At 40.8% G+C, this 12,825-nt stretch overlaps 1 protein-coding gene across 2 annotated transcripts in view; it reads left to right on the forward strand.

The window, feature by feature from the left end:
* The window catches only part of DTWD2 (DTW domain containing 2), a 221,146-nt gene that overhangs the window by 132,051 nt on the left and 76,270 nt on the right, over positions 1–12,825 (forward strand). For both annotated transcript variants that reach the window (XR_002085884.2, XR_002085885.2), the window contains exon 7: positions 5,035–5,126. The gene's annotated coding sequence lies outside the window, so the exon portion shown is untranslated. The remainder of the gene's footprint in view (positions 1–5,034; positions 5,127–12,825) is intronic.

A 12,825-nucleotide genomic window follows, 5' to 3' on the forward strand; every position in this document is an offset into this window, starting at 1 on the left:
TGAGCTGTCAGCACAGAACCTGATGTGGGGCTCAAACTCACGGAATGTGATATCATGACCTGAGCCCAAGTTGGACGCTTAACAGACTGAGCCACCCAGGTGCCCCTGGAACTATATTTTAGTTAACCTTTTAATCTCCAAGATATATTTTTCTGTTTATATTCTTTGATTATAACTTATTATTTTTGTTTCAAGGGTATGATACATTCCCTTAAACTCTGATTACTGTTTACCTTTTGTTGTTGTTTTTTGTTGTTGTTTGCCTTTTATTTATTTATATTTTAACCTGTGTTGTGTTGGTTCTGAGAGCCTTTTTTTCTGTTAAGGGTTTGATCTCTGTTTTTCTTGTCTGAGATCTTTCTGAAATTTCTGATGGTTTTCGTTCTTTGTTTATAGTCAAGAATGAGATACTAACAAGCTTAATGAAATTTCTGTGTGTATGATTGAGGTTTAATCAATCTGCTGGTGAGCTTCATAATGGGATAATAAGGCAATGGGCAGGTTTTTTCACTCTGGAATTGCCAAACAGTGTACCTATTCCATTTTTTTTTCTTTAAAGCTTATTTATTTTTATTTTGAGAGAGAGCAAGTGAGGGAGAGGCAGAGAGAGGGAGAGAGAGAGTCCTAAGCAGGCTCCCCGCTCTGAGTGCAGAGCAAGATGGGGGGCTCAATCCCAGGGAACTGTGAGATCATGACCTGAGCACAGATGAAGAATCAGATGCTCAACTGACTGAACCATCCAGGCACCCTTCCTGTACCTTTTCTTCGAGCAGTTCTGTTTCTTCACAGGAACCTCCAGTTTCATGCATGGTTGGATCTTGATGTCTAGTATTCCAGTAGCTGAGTAAAGTCAGGGGTATGGAGGTCTCCCCTTTTTGTATGTAGAATTTAACTTAATCATCCCCAGTAGAGTGCCTCACCCAACCACACAATACTTTCTAGAAAGTATTTTCTTTTGCTAGAATGTGTAGCTTGGGATGAGGCATGAGGGGAATCATTTAGCTACATAGAGTGGCAATGTTTATTGTGTGGTATAGCACTCTTTATTTTTTCTAAATGATCTTATCAAAAGTTGACATTAACATAGGTCTTGTACAGTGGCAAAAAACTATACATGTGTATAATTTATAATTTTTCAAGTTGTGAAGGTATGCTTAAAGACAGTTACTAATGGAGGTATTAGACAAAACACATATAGAAACTACTCATTTTAAGGATATATAGTGAAAGTTTTGAAAAATATTTGTGTATAAAGATAGAAATTAAATCAGAAGTACTAAAAATTTTGCTAGAGCAAAACATAACAAAGTACAGTTATATGGCTTTGTTTGCACACAAAAACAAATGTGTGGGATTAATCACACGAATTTCTAAAAGTGTCATTGGGTGGAAACTTCAAGAATCATATTCAGCCCCAATTTATGGGAGAATTTTCTTACACTTAGAGCTATTCAAATATGAAATATGCTGCTTTGAGATTTTATTTTTTACTTTAATAATTTGCTTTTTGCCTTTTTCCTTTCATCATGCATTATGTCCAATCTCCAGGGATAGTGTACGTGAGGTTTCTCTTTGGGGTGATTTATTAGTCTAGAAAAGTTCTCAAGTCCTTCCTAAGTCTAATATTCTATGATTTAAACTCAGATCTAAAGTTATAAAGTACTGGAGTCAGTTTGGAATAAACAAAACAGAATTCAGAGTAACAGTTATATGTTTAGTGTATTTTGTGGTTATAACTTCATCTTTACTGTTTATAGCTGCAAGTTTATCTGGCCCACGTGACTTACAGAAGGTGTTCCTCAGTGGAGCTTACCCAGAGCCCCTTGACACTTTCACAGCAAAGGCTTGTGTTGGTGGAAAAGGCATCTGTCCATTTCACTGGGCTCTTTTTCATGTGGAACGAAAGTAATTAGATGTCTGGCTTTAGTAGTATAGTATTAACTCTTATCTGGAGGACACCTAAGGTTTATATAATACCCAGGCATCAGTCAATTAGACCAAGAAAAAACAAGTCAATTTTATGAGTCTACATGAGTCAGGCATTTGATTATCCTGAGAAAACAGGGGTCTGGCTCCTTTCACTGAAGCTTTCCTTCTGCAATCGATTAACTGCTGACTCTTGTTCTATTGACCCTCACTAATTTTGTGGCATGGGCTGTCATTCCTTATCTGGAGCGCAAGGGAGACTCCTCTGTAAATATCAACAGCTGATGAGGTTAAGGGGGGCTCCTTCTATTCTGCAGCCAGGGTTCACGATCTGTGTTGATGTGGAGGACCGGGTCTGGAGCTTGTTGCCTAGTCCATTTTCCAAGACCAAATTACAAGTTACAGCTCTCTCTTTTCTACACCCAACAAATTGTTGGATGGCCAACACCAGTATAGGTTATTTACAAATTAAGATTTGATTTCGTCTTGACTTTCTTCTTTCATTTTTTATATCATATTCTCACCAAAGTAAAATCCTGCCTTTATGTGAAAATGGAATTTAGTGACTCAATAAATAAATTACTCTTGCCAGCTAAGGATTAGCTGGTGCTGTTTCATTCTCCGCTCTATTTCTTCATATCAAAAAATTTAGTGGCTTGTTTGGTGGTTTGCAATCCCTTAATTAGTATAAACAATTAGTACATTCACAGAAAATATGCTGCTGGTTTTATGTTACTTGTTGGCTATCACTCAGATCCCTATATCCATTTCTCAGATCATCTAAAAATTTTGTTTGTTGGGTTAAGTCATATCTTATTCCTATTGATAACTTTAAGAAAATATTTCTAAGATCTAGCTGAATTATATGGCAAGACACAGAATGATGAATCCTTTGGAATGAACTAGTTGCCGAAAAAGGTGTCCAAAGAGGGATGTGTTCCAATACTGCAGCATACTGCTCCCCACCTGGATACTTTACCTCTAAGGTCAAGCTGAAATATGACATTTATAAACCAGGATGCATTTAGATCCAGATACATGGACATTCTAGAAAGGCAGAGTGGTGTAAGCTTAAGAGCATACTCACTTCTATCCTTACTTTCCCACATGATGTCTGTAAAATGGAGATACTGAGAATTTATGTAGTCCTTATCAGAGTCTGAAAAACTTTAATTCTGCTTTTCTCTTGCTTGCCCTTGTATTGGAGAAAATCATGTGCAGGTTCCTGAACATCCTCTTTTGTTTCTCATCTGTACACCATCGTTTCCTCCAGCCTGTAGAATCTTTTTCTTCATAGTCTGCCTGGTCATGTTTTTTAAGGCAGAGTTCATGTGAAATTTCTGACTAACCAAAGTAGAGTAGAGAACCCCTTCCTTTGTGCCTCCACCTATCAAATATTACAGCCATTGTCACACTGTATAGGTTTTGTGTTTGTTTTGTTTTGTTTTTGTTTTTTTTTTTTCAATTAACACATGAATCTCTCCTTTAGGGCCGTAGGATACTACTCTAAGTGCTCAGTAAATGTTGAAGGAATGCTGTTTTTTATGCCTAGAATGTGCTGGATCAGTTGTCAGTTGCTGTGTAACACATTGCCTAGATTGATGGATGAAGGCAACACTGATTTATCTGCATGGTTTTTCTGTTGGTCTTACTTATGTTTTACTTGTGACTGTGGTCGTTTGGCAACTTGACTGGGGTTAGGGGCTCCATTATTGCCTTACGCATGTGTCTGAGGCCTTAGTTGGATTAGTTGGGATGACTGATCTTCTCTCTCTTTGTGATCTTTTTTTTTTTTTAAGTTTATTTATTTAGAGAGTGCGTACACAAACAGGGGAGGGGCAGAGGGAGAGGGAGACAGAATCGTAATCAGGCTCTGTGCTGTCACTGCAGAGCCTGATGTGGGGCTTGAACTTATGAACCACAAGATCATGACCTGAGTGGAGATTAAGAGGATGCTTAACTGACTGAGCCACCCAGGCGCCCCTCTGTTTGTGATGTTTCATTTGAACTTGTGTGAGGGTGGGCAAGTCCTAATGGGCAGTTTCCTGGAGAGCCTCCCCGGTGTCCTATTTGCTGATATTCCCTTGGCCCAAGCAGGTCACATGGCCCAGCTCAGAGTCAGCATGGGAAAGGACTGTACAGGGTCTGCATACCATGATGTGTGGTGTGTTGGGGGCCACTAATGTAACAGTCTTGCATGTGCACTTATCGTCATTGTCTAACTGTTGAAGCACTTTTGTTCAAAGCTTTTGATCACTTTTCTCCTCTAAAAAGCCTTCTATGTCCTCTCCAGGGCTTTTCTTACATTTTCTTATTGTACATGGGGTTGTCTTCAGTTATTTCCCCTGGGAGCAGCAGTGAGGTTCTCCTCTAGAACTTAGCGAGACTATATTCATTTATACTTCACCTTGTTACCAAAAACATGTGAGGCATCAACTTGGAAATAGAGGACATGGGGTCACGTAGGAAACTTTGTGTGACATATAAGATTTAATGCATATTGTCTCCCAGGTCAAGTCAGTCTTACTGAAGGTATTAATATAGCCAAAAGAAATATATTGTTTTTTAAATTTCAATTTTGAAAAGATAAAAACAAAAAAACCCAATACCCTGTGCTGTGGAATTGAAATTGCAATTGTTTTGTGAAGCAGTTTGGAGGTCTGTGCTGAGACCTTAAGAAGTTCATGTTCAAGTCCAATGATTCCACTTGCTGAAAATCATTCTAAAGGAATAATCAGAGATGATTTTGTGCAAAGGTGTTTACTGATGCATTATTTATGCAGAGAAAAGGGAAACATCCAAATTGGGAAATGATGAAATTATGGAGCAGTTGTGTAATGGAATATTAGGCAACCAGTAACAAGGGTCTGCAGGAAGAAATTGTTATGATTGGGAAATTGGTCCCAATGTAAAATGCAAGTGATTCAAAGGTATATGAGGATTGATTCAATTCTGTTAAAACCGTGTGTGTGTGTGTGTGTGTGTGTGTGTGTGTGTGTGTGTGTGTGTTTTCATTGATCAACAAATGTTTTAAACACACTGTGCTTGGTACTGGGGCCCTGTTGGAAAGAAGAAAAGACATGTTCACTTCCTTCACTGTGCTTCCAGATTAGTGGGGAAAGTTGATGCTGATTGGTGCTGATGCTGATGGGGAATAGTCAGATTCACACTGCAAAAGGACCAAGAAGAAGACAGAGCAAGTAAGAAAGTTTATTGGTTTGAAAAAACTGAGTGAGTTTTGAAGGGAATAAATTTTTGGGGGGTGGGAGAGAATTGTAGGGGTGAGACACTGAGACAATCAATCAAATGAGGTAAGAGGGTTTTTAAGAATTTCTGCTAAATATGTTCCTGTTTTGTTTTTTCCTTTTTTAGCAGAAGACTATTGGAAATACTTAAGTTACTTGTCAATTATTTTAGATGCTGAGCTGAGATATCTTTGGGTATGACACCATGCTGACATGAAACATTCCAGAGCCCTTAGCTTACCACGGTACATATGTAAATATATGTAGATGGGTGTATGTGTGCAAATATATACATACATGTATCATCTGTCTGTCTATGCAAATGTTATAAGGATGGAGGGGTGGAAATGCTTCCCAAAATCTAGGAGATCACAGGTAATTTTAGTTTTGTTCTTAATTTATCTGTAGTCAGAGAAATATGTTCCATATAAAAGTTATATACATAAAAGTCACGTATATTTAAACTTTAAAAAAAGTTGGTAAGGAAGTAGGTTGGTCAGCAGGAAAAGCATGCCATTGCCTTAGCTGGGGGGAGGGTGACTATTGTGTTAACCATCCAGGTATTCTCAGCAGGTCTCACCAGTGTGCACATGGATTCCTTATGCCGCCATAGCCTGAAGTCATCAAACGTGTTACATTTGCATACTTTCTCTAGCTTTGACTCTACTTACCTAAACATTCTTATGGGGTGCCTGGGTGGCTCAGTCAGTTGAGCGTCCGACTTTGGCCCAGGTGTCGATCTCATGGCTCATGGGTTCAAGCCCCACATCGGGCTGCCAGCACTGAGCCTGGAGCCTGCTTTGGATTCTGTGTCTGTGTCTCTCTCTCCCCCTCCCCTGCTCACATTCTTTCTCTGTATCTCTTTCAAAAACAAATAAAACATTAAAAAAAAATAAACACTCTTCTGAATACAATCGAGGTTGAGAATGTGTATGTAGAGCTGTCTTCAGAAGCAGAGTAAGGTGGCTCTTCACCTCCTCAAGCCCTCTGTCCATGATACTCAAGACAATGCAAGTTTCACTGTAAACTTGTTAATTAGAATTAGAATTCCCAGTTAAGCTCAGTTAATAAAACTTAATGTCCCAGAGACAGATTCATGGTCAGTGTGCTGACAAAATCAGATATCTGAGCTTCCCAGGGAGCACGGCAAGCCTCGTACCTGGAGATTTACCAAAGTAGAAAATCTTGAGAAGCTTCTTGGCACTTAGCCATGTGACCTGTTCTGTTAACACTTGTACCTAAATATGTTCATTCTCCTTAATATTCTACACTCTTCGGTTAAACTTTATAGAGTTTTGTCTATTTTCTTGTTTTCCTTACCAGAGGGAGAAACTTTTGAGGGCAGATATTCCTTTTCTATTTTTTTTTTTTTTGTGTGTGTGCATGTGTATTTAGTACCTCGCACAGTGACTGACAAAAAAATATGCCATTTAGTTAATATTTACTGAATGAAAACAAATACACCAATTGACAGACCTACTTAACCATATATACATAGGCAAATATAGCTAGATTTTGGAACATCCACTCTTTTGGATTATTTATACCTTACTTTACATACATTAGCCTAATAATCCCATAACTGCATTTGTAAACTATTACTCTGTTTTCTTCCCATGTCCTGTGTAGTCCCCTATGTGAACTGTGTTGCCGTGTTATTAGAGGTGGGTGGTATTTAAGGATGTGTTAGGCCATAAAAGTTCTGACAAGGCCTCCCTTGTAAGAAATGACAGGGCTTGGGGGGAAGTAATCCACTGCGGCTCAGGTAAGAAATCAGTCTGTCTGTGAACAAAGCTTAAGTCTGTTCCGATGACATTTTGTTGTTGTTGTTTTAAAAGTCTGCCCTTCCATGCAAAAATCTGCAGAATGAATTTGTTGAGGGCTCAAGGATGAGGAGAGCATTGGCATTTTCTCTCCTCCATAAAACAAATGGAAACAGACGGTGAAGAAAGGTAAATACCTGTGACCTCCTCTCAATAGGCCTCTGGTGAAGTCATTTGTAATGAAATGAGGCCTGCAGTGAAGGCTCCTCCGGGAAGCCCCCTCATGCTTCCCCTCCTCCCAGGGGATTCCGTTTTCCCTCTCAGGAACTCGTACAGCTAATAAGCTTAGATATGAACAATGGCTTCCACACATATTGTGCACATTTCTCAAATTTTGTTCGCACAAAACTGCTGAATGGCACACTTCCTCAGCTGTAGCTACTGTCCGTACCTCTGGGGAGTGTGGGCAGAGTGGCGAGGTCAGCCCCACAAAGAGGAAGTTTTCTTGGTTTCAGTAGGCACTTTATGCCCATTTGGAGAGCTTACTTCAAAGGCTTTTTCCATTTCAGGGCATATGAGCTGTGTTTGGTTGAACCAAGGGGATATGAGTAACCTTGCCAGTAGGTCCCAGGACTGGCTCTGAGGTTGACGTAGGGTGAAGTGAGTTTCAGGCTGACTCACCCTTTGCACTAGACCCATATCGGTGGGTAAGGACATTTGTGAAATGTGTTTATTATACGTGCAGGCAGTTTTTCTTTTTAATTTTTTTGGTTGGTTTTGGATTGGGGCCCTACTCACTTTTTAAACAATTTCCATACATTTTATAATTATTTCATGTTATATATGCTGAATGTAATAATTATTTTTGAGAATGATCCCTAAGACTAATTTATGAATTATTCATCATTAAAATCCCACTGTTTTCAGTCATTGCAATTTTCTTTTTTTTTTTTTGTTAGAGTTTATTTTTATTTATTTTGAGTGAGAGAAAGAGAGCAAGTGGGGGAGGGGTAGAGAGATTGGGAGGCAGAATCCCAAGCAGGCTCCACACTGTCAGCACAGAGTCCAATGTGGGCTTAAACTCACGAACCGTGAGATCACGACCCAAGCCGAAGTCAAGAGTTGGATGCTTAGCCGACTCAGCCACCCACGCGCCCCAGTCATTGCAATTTTCAGAGAAAGTTTTTATTGTAGAGGAAATGTTTCATATTTGATTTCAGTGAAGAAGAGTTAAGGAAATTTTAAGAGAACATTGAGGGAAATTCTAGTGAGAAAAAAATTAAGGAAAATTCAGTGGAAAAAAAATTCTGATTTCAGGGTTTTTAAAGAAGGCAATAAGAAATATTCCAATGTGCTGTAGATTACAGCTGCAAAACCTGGGAGTCCTGTCTTCAGGAAGAACTCATAATTCCTGAGGTTTAGCATAAGAAGAAAACATGATTTTGAGATATAAGTGAAAAGTATTAACTGATGTGCAATTATATTGGCTCCATGAATGTTCATTTCTATTACTAGCATCTCATTTATCTGAAATCATTACAGCCATTGATTTTAGTTGTTATTAACGGAAAACCAACATAGATGAGCTTAGCAAGAGGGGCATTTAATGCTTGTCAAAAGTGAGAGGTCTGAGTCCAGCTGTTTGAGGACAGGGCTTAAACGGTGTCACCAGGACTCTGTTTCTCTCCATCTCTCATTTCCTTCCTCTAGATTGTCTTCCCTCTGTGGTCAGCCCCCTTGCTGCAGCTTTAAGCCTCACTACCGTCTGCCTCTTTTTCAGTGGATCCTGTAAAGCTTATGCCATTCACGCTGATGGAAATGATTTGGATCACATGCCCACCTCTGAACCTTTACTGTGATGTAGGGAATACTACACACTGGTTGACTGAGGCTGGATCATTGACTTCCGTTGGGTCAGTGGAACCCTCAGGAGTCCAGTGGATAGAAAGACAGCAAGGGATAAGTTCTCAATTGAAAATCAAGGTCATAGGAAGGCATAATGGAAGCTGGAAAGGCAACGGTAAATGCCTACCCAAATGCATCATATTTAAAAGCATGTACTTTTCTTGTCCCCCTAGATAGTTTATTAAAAAAGAAATAATATTTTGTAAAAGCCCTACCTGGGTTAATAAAACTTACTGTTTTCAGTACTTGATAGATTTTCCAGTTTCCATACGGATTTGCCTAAGGCTAATCATATTTAATATTCTTCACATATAAGCTTTTCTGAAAATGTTTATTGGGATGGAGTGGACTAAATAGGAAATGTGCTTTTTATATTCTGTCTCCTCCCCGTCTCAGTCCTAGGAGTCTCAGTGAACCTCTCACAAATGGTGCTCCATTAGCAAGGGTGTCTTTTTGATGCAAGCCCACTAGAGGTGTGGTGTGAACTCTTCTTGTCAGACGGGTGGTACTTTGCTGTCTGTGGAGAGGAATACCTGTATGAGCGTACCTATGTCAAGGCCAGATCGAACTAAGCAGGTGAACTGGTACTAGAAGACCTCTACCCGATTCTGTCAGGAATCTCCAAGCTCTCACACCCACCTCTAGGCTTTAAAATTGAGGGACTGTCACCGATATGTCAGCTTGGGGGTTCTCCAATCTGTTCTCTCCGGAATCTTTTTGTGTCATATTATTTCTACAGTAAATCCCCTGTCCGTCTTTGTGTTTGTTGGGAGATACTTGAGGCCTCTTCATGTCTGGATTTACGTGAGGTATTAATCCTTTGCGCATTAGTTTTCCCTCGTGCAGCACCTTACTGGTGATGGCTTAACCTCTCACGAGTCCAATCATGAATGCGGTGGCAGTGTAATATTTATTAACTCTATCAGTGCGTAGGGATGCATTTGAGATATTAAACAATTTCTCTTACTAGAAGGACACCCATATAGGACACACACAATAAAGGTCGTGAGGCTTCATTCGAGGTCAGTATTCCTAGAATTATTTCATCCCATTCTATTCTTTTCCCAGTAACTTTGCCTCAGCCGTGAACTTCTGCTTTCTGTGTCCCCATGGACTTTGAAACAACTAGAGATCTTTTCCTCTGTGCACATGACCCCAAGTTGTTAAGCTCTCTTAATTTTGTAGTATGTCTCTATTTCTGGTAACTGTCACTTCTGAGAACTGTCAGGGTACCTGCTTCTAAGAGACTTCTGGGCTTCCTTCTTAGTTTCTGTTTCTAAGCTGGGAAGACCTGAAATGCTGGCACATAATTCAAACGCATGTATTTCATGCACTGACTTTGGAGCATTTCTTTTGGCTTCCTGGGCATCCCCCCGCCCTCCCTCTGATTTTCGTAGGTTCTGAGTATGAAAGAAGGTGAGGGGAGATCAGCTCTTTGCATTTTGCAAAAGGCAAATGTCTGCGTTTTAGATGGAAGGTCCTCAGATAAACCAGTCTAATCATCGCAACATCATGCCTTATGAATGAACAAATGGTCTCCTTTCAGCTGTTCTGTTAAGCAGCATTTTTTCAAATGATGGAAGGAACTCACTGAATCAGTGCATGTTTATTTTGCTGTTGGCAAAGAGATGTGAAATAAAGCAGCAATAGACCGGCCTGGCCCTCGACTGAACTATGATGTGGATGAGGTTTGCCTAAGGGGCCCTCAGACCTCCCTTCCACTGCCCCTCTCCTGTTTCTGGGGCTCGTCCTCATTCTCTACCTGTCCTTGCCTCCAGATGTGCGGGGTCCTCCCTGCTCTGCCTGCCTAGGCCCGCTGGCCCTAGGTGGTGCACCTTGCCCTCGTCTGGCTCCCCCAAACAATCATCTAAACTAAACAAAGAAGATACCTGATCTTGCAGCCTGGATCCCTGTTAGCTGTCACTACTGAAAATGAGTACGTCTTCTGGAACCAAGCCTCATTAAGCTATTAATGCACTGTAATGCCTAATGTATTATTTCTCCCAAGAATGCTGACATTTTGATAAGAAATACTTAAGGACCGTTTACATTTAAGCCAAAGGAATGATCATCCTGAAGTGGAATTGCAGGCGTCGCTGGTCCAGTAGATATATCTCCCTTGGGGTAGACAGATCCTTTTTCTGGGCTTTCTCCACATCTTGCTCCTTCAGTAAGGTTTTGGGAAATCCTCCCTTCGAGCCAAGCTGGCAGGGGATTGATTTCTGGGTGTATTCCTGTCAGATCCACATCCAGGGTTTCAGCCTTGTTTGCAAACATCCCCATCAGTTCTTGGAAGGATCTTTCTCGGTTATAGATGTACTCCAGATTCACCCCTCCTACCATTTCCACCCCATTTGCCCATTGGCCACATTCCCTCTGCATCTTGGTGATTAGAACCCTGTTGCTTCCATCTGGAATAACTCCAGAAATGCCCTATCTAGACTAGGAACTTACTTGGTGAATAGCAACACCTCCCTGGGGCTGCTGATCCTTTCCCCAGGTTTCCTAGTTGTGCTACCCAGTTCTCTCTAGCCCTGGCTCTGTGTCTTCCAGTATGCTGTGTTGCTCACCCTGCCCTGTAGATATTGTTGCAAAAAATGGAGTTACAATAGAGAGCATGGTAAGTGCATGTGGGGGACACAAAAAATTTTGTAGTAAGGAAGATTCATGATTTGAACCTTGGTTGCCTCCAAGAGAGCACTCATTCTACTCTATCACCAATGCATACCTCCTTCCCGTCTCCACCCAGAGCCTTCATTTTTCTAAGATAAAACATTCTTTCCCCCCTAGGACAGGATTACCAGATTCTTCGTCATTCTGGCCATTTTGTTACAGGAAAATCCACTTTGTCAATGTCTCCCTGAAAATTTGGTGTCCAAAAAGGAACAAAATATAGGCAGCTTGAGAGTTCACCTAAGTGTTTTATCATCCAGCCCACATTTCTCCACCTTGTCCACAAAGATACCAGGGGAGACTTTATAAAAATGCCTTGCTGAAATCCTTGTGTGGATTGGCATGTCAAAAAGGAAATCAGGCTATCTAACATAAAACACACACTAAGACACAGGCACAGGTGAGACAACATTTATATATTACAACTTAAATGTGCAACCCCCCCCCCCCCCCCCCCCCCCCCCGCCAAAACCAGTACTCTTTATTTTCCGTAAGTGACCTCACCTTTTCCTCAATCCCTTATTCCATTTGGGAGCAAGAAAAATAAATCTAAAACTTGCCAGTTCTTAGTATCTTGGTAACTTTGTCTCTTCTGTTTTCTTTTTTTTTCTAAATATTTTTTAATGTTTGTTTATTTTTCTGAGAGAGAGAGAGAGAGAGAGACAGAACACAAGCAGTGGAGGGGCAGAACGAGAGGGAGACACAGAATCCGAAGCAGGCTCCAGGCTCTGAGGTGTCTGCACAGAGCCTGATGTGGGGCTCGAACTCATGAGCTGTGAGATCATGACCTGAGCTGAAGTCAGACGCTTAACTGACTGAGCCACCCAGTTGCCCCTCTTGTGTTTTGAAATAGTCTCTCTTAAGTTAGCTCAGGGTCTTTGGGGTAAATATTCATTTCATTCAAGATTCAAAGTTAGGTTATTTCTCTCCTTTTGAATATTTGCCTCTTCACTTTCTGTTCCAAGGTGCCATGTACATATCAGCACAGGGTACCTTAAGGAAATCGGGATGGGATAGCCAGTCTTTGGGTCCCTGTGCTGTTTTTGGTGTCTTATCAGGTCATTGTGGAGATATTCCCTAACTCTCTTGATCATCGAGTGTCCTGCTGGCTGGCTTCTGCTGGAGGAGTCTGGTGAATTCCCTGTCAAGGCTCAGGATAAAACATCTACCTGCTATAAATTGTAGACCCCTTTCTCACCTTGGAAGGGTCCAAATAAAAAGTACAGGAGACAGAAAAACTAACAGTGAGATGATGACTATGTGGGGCTGAGAATGGGCAGTGCACTTCAGGCTGTTGACTTGGCAAGAGGTGA

This window comes from Panthera pardus, unplaced genomic scaffold, assembly GCF_024362965.1.
Source record: "Panthera pardus isolate Hobbes unplaced genomic scaffold, ASM2436296v1 HiC_scaffold_2, whole genome shotgun sequence".
Lineage (NCBI taxonomy): Eukaryota > Metazoa > Chordata > Mammalia > Carnivora > Felidae > Panthera > Panthera pardus.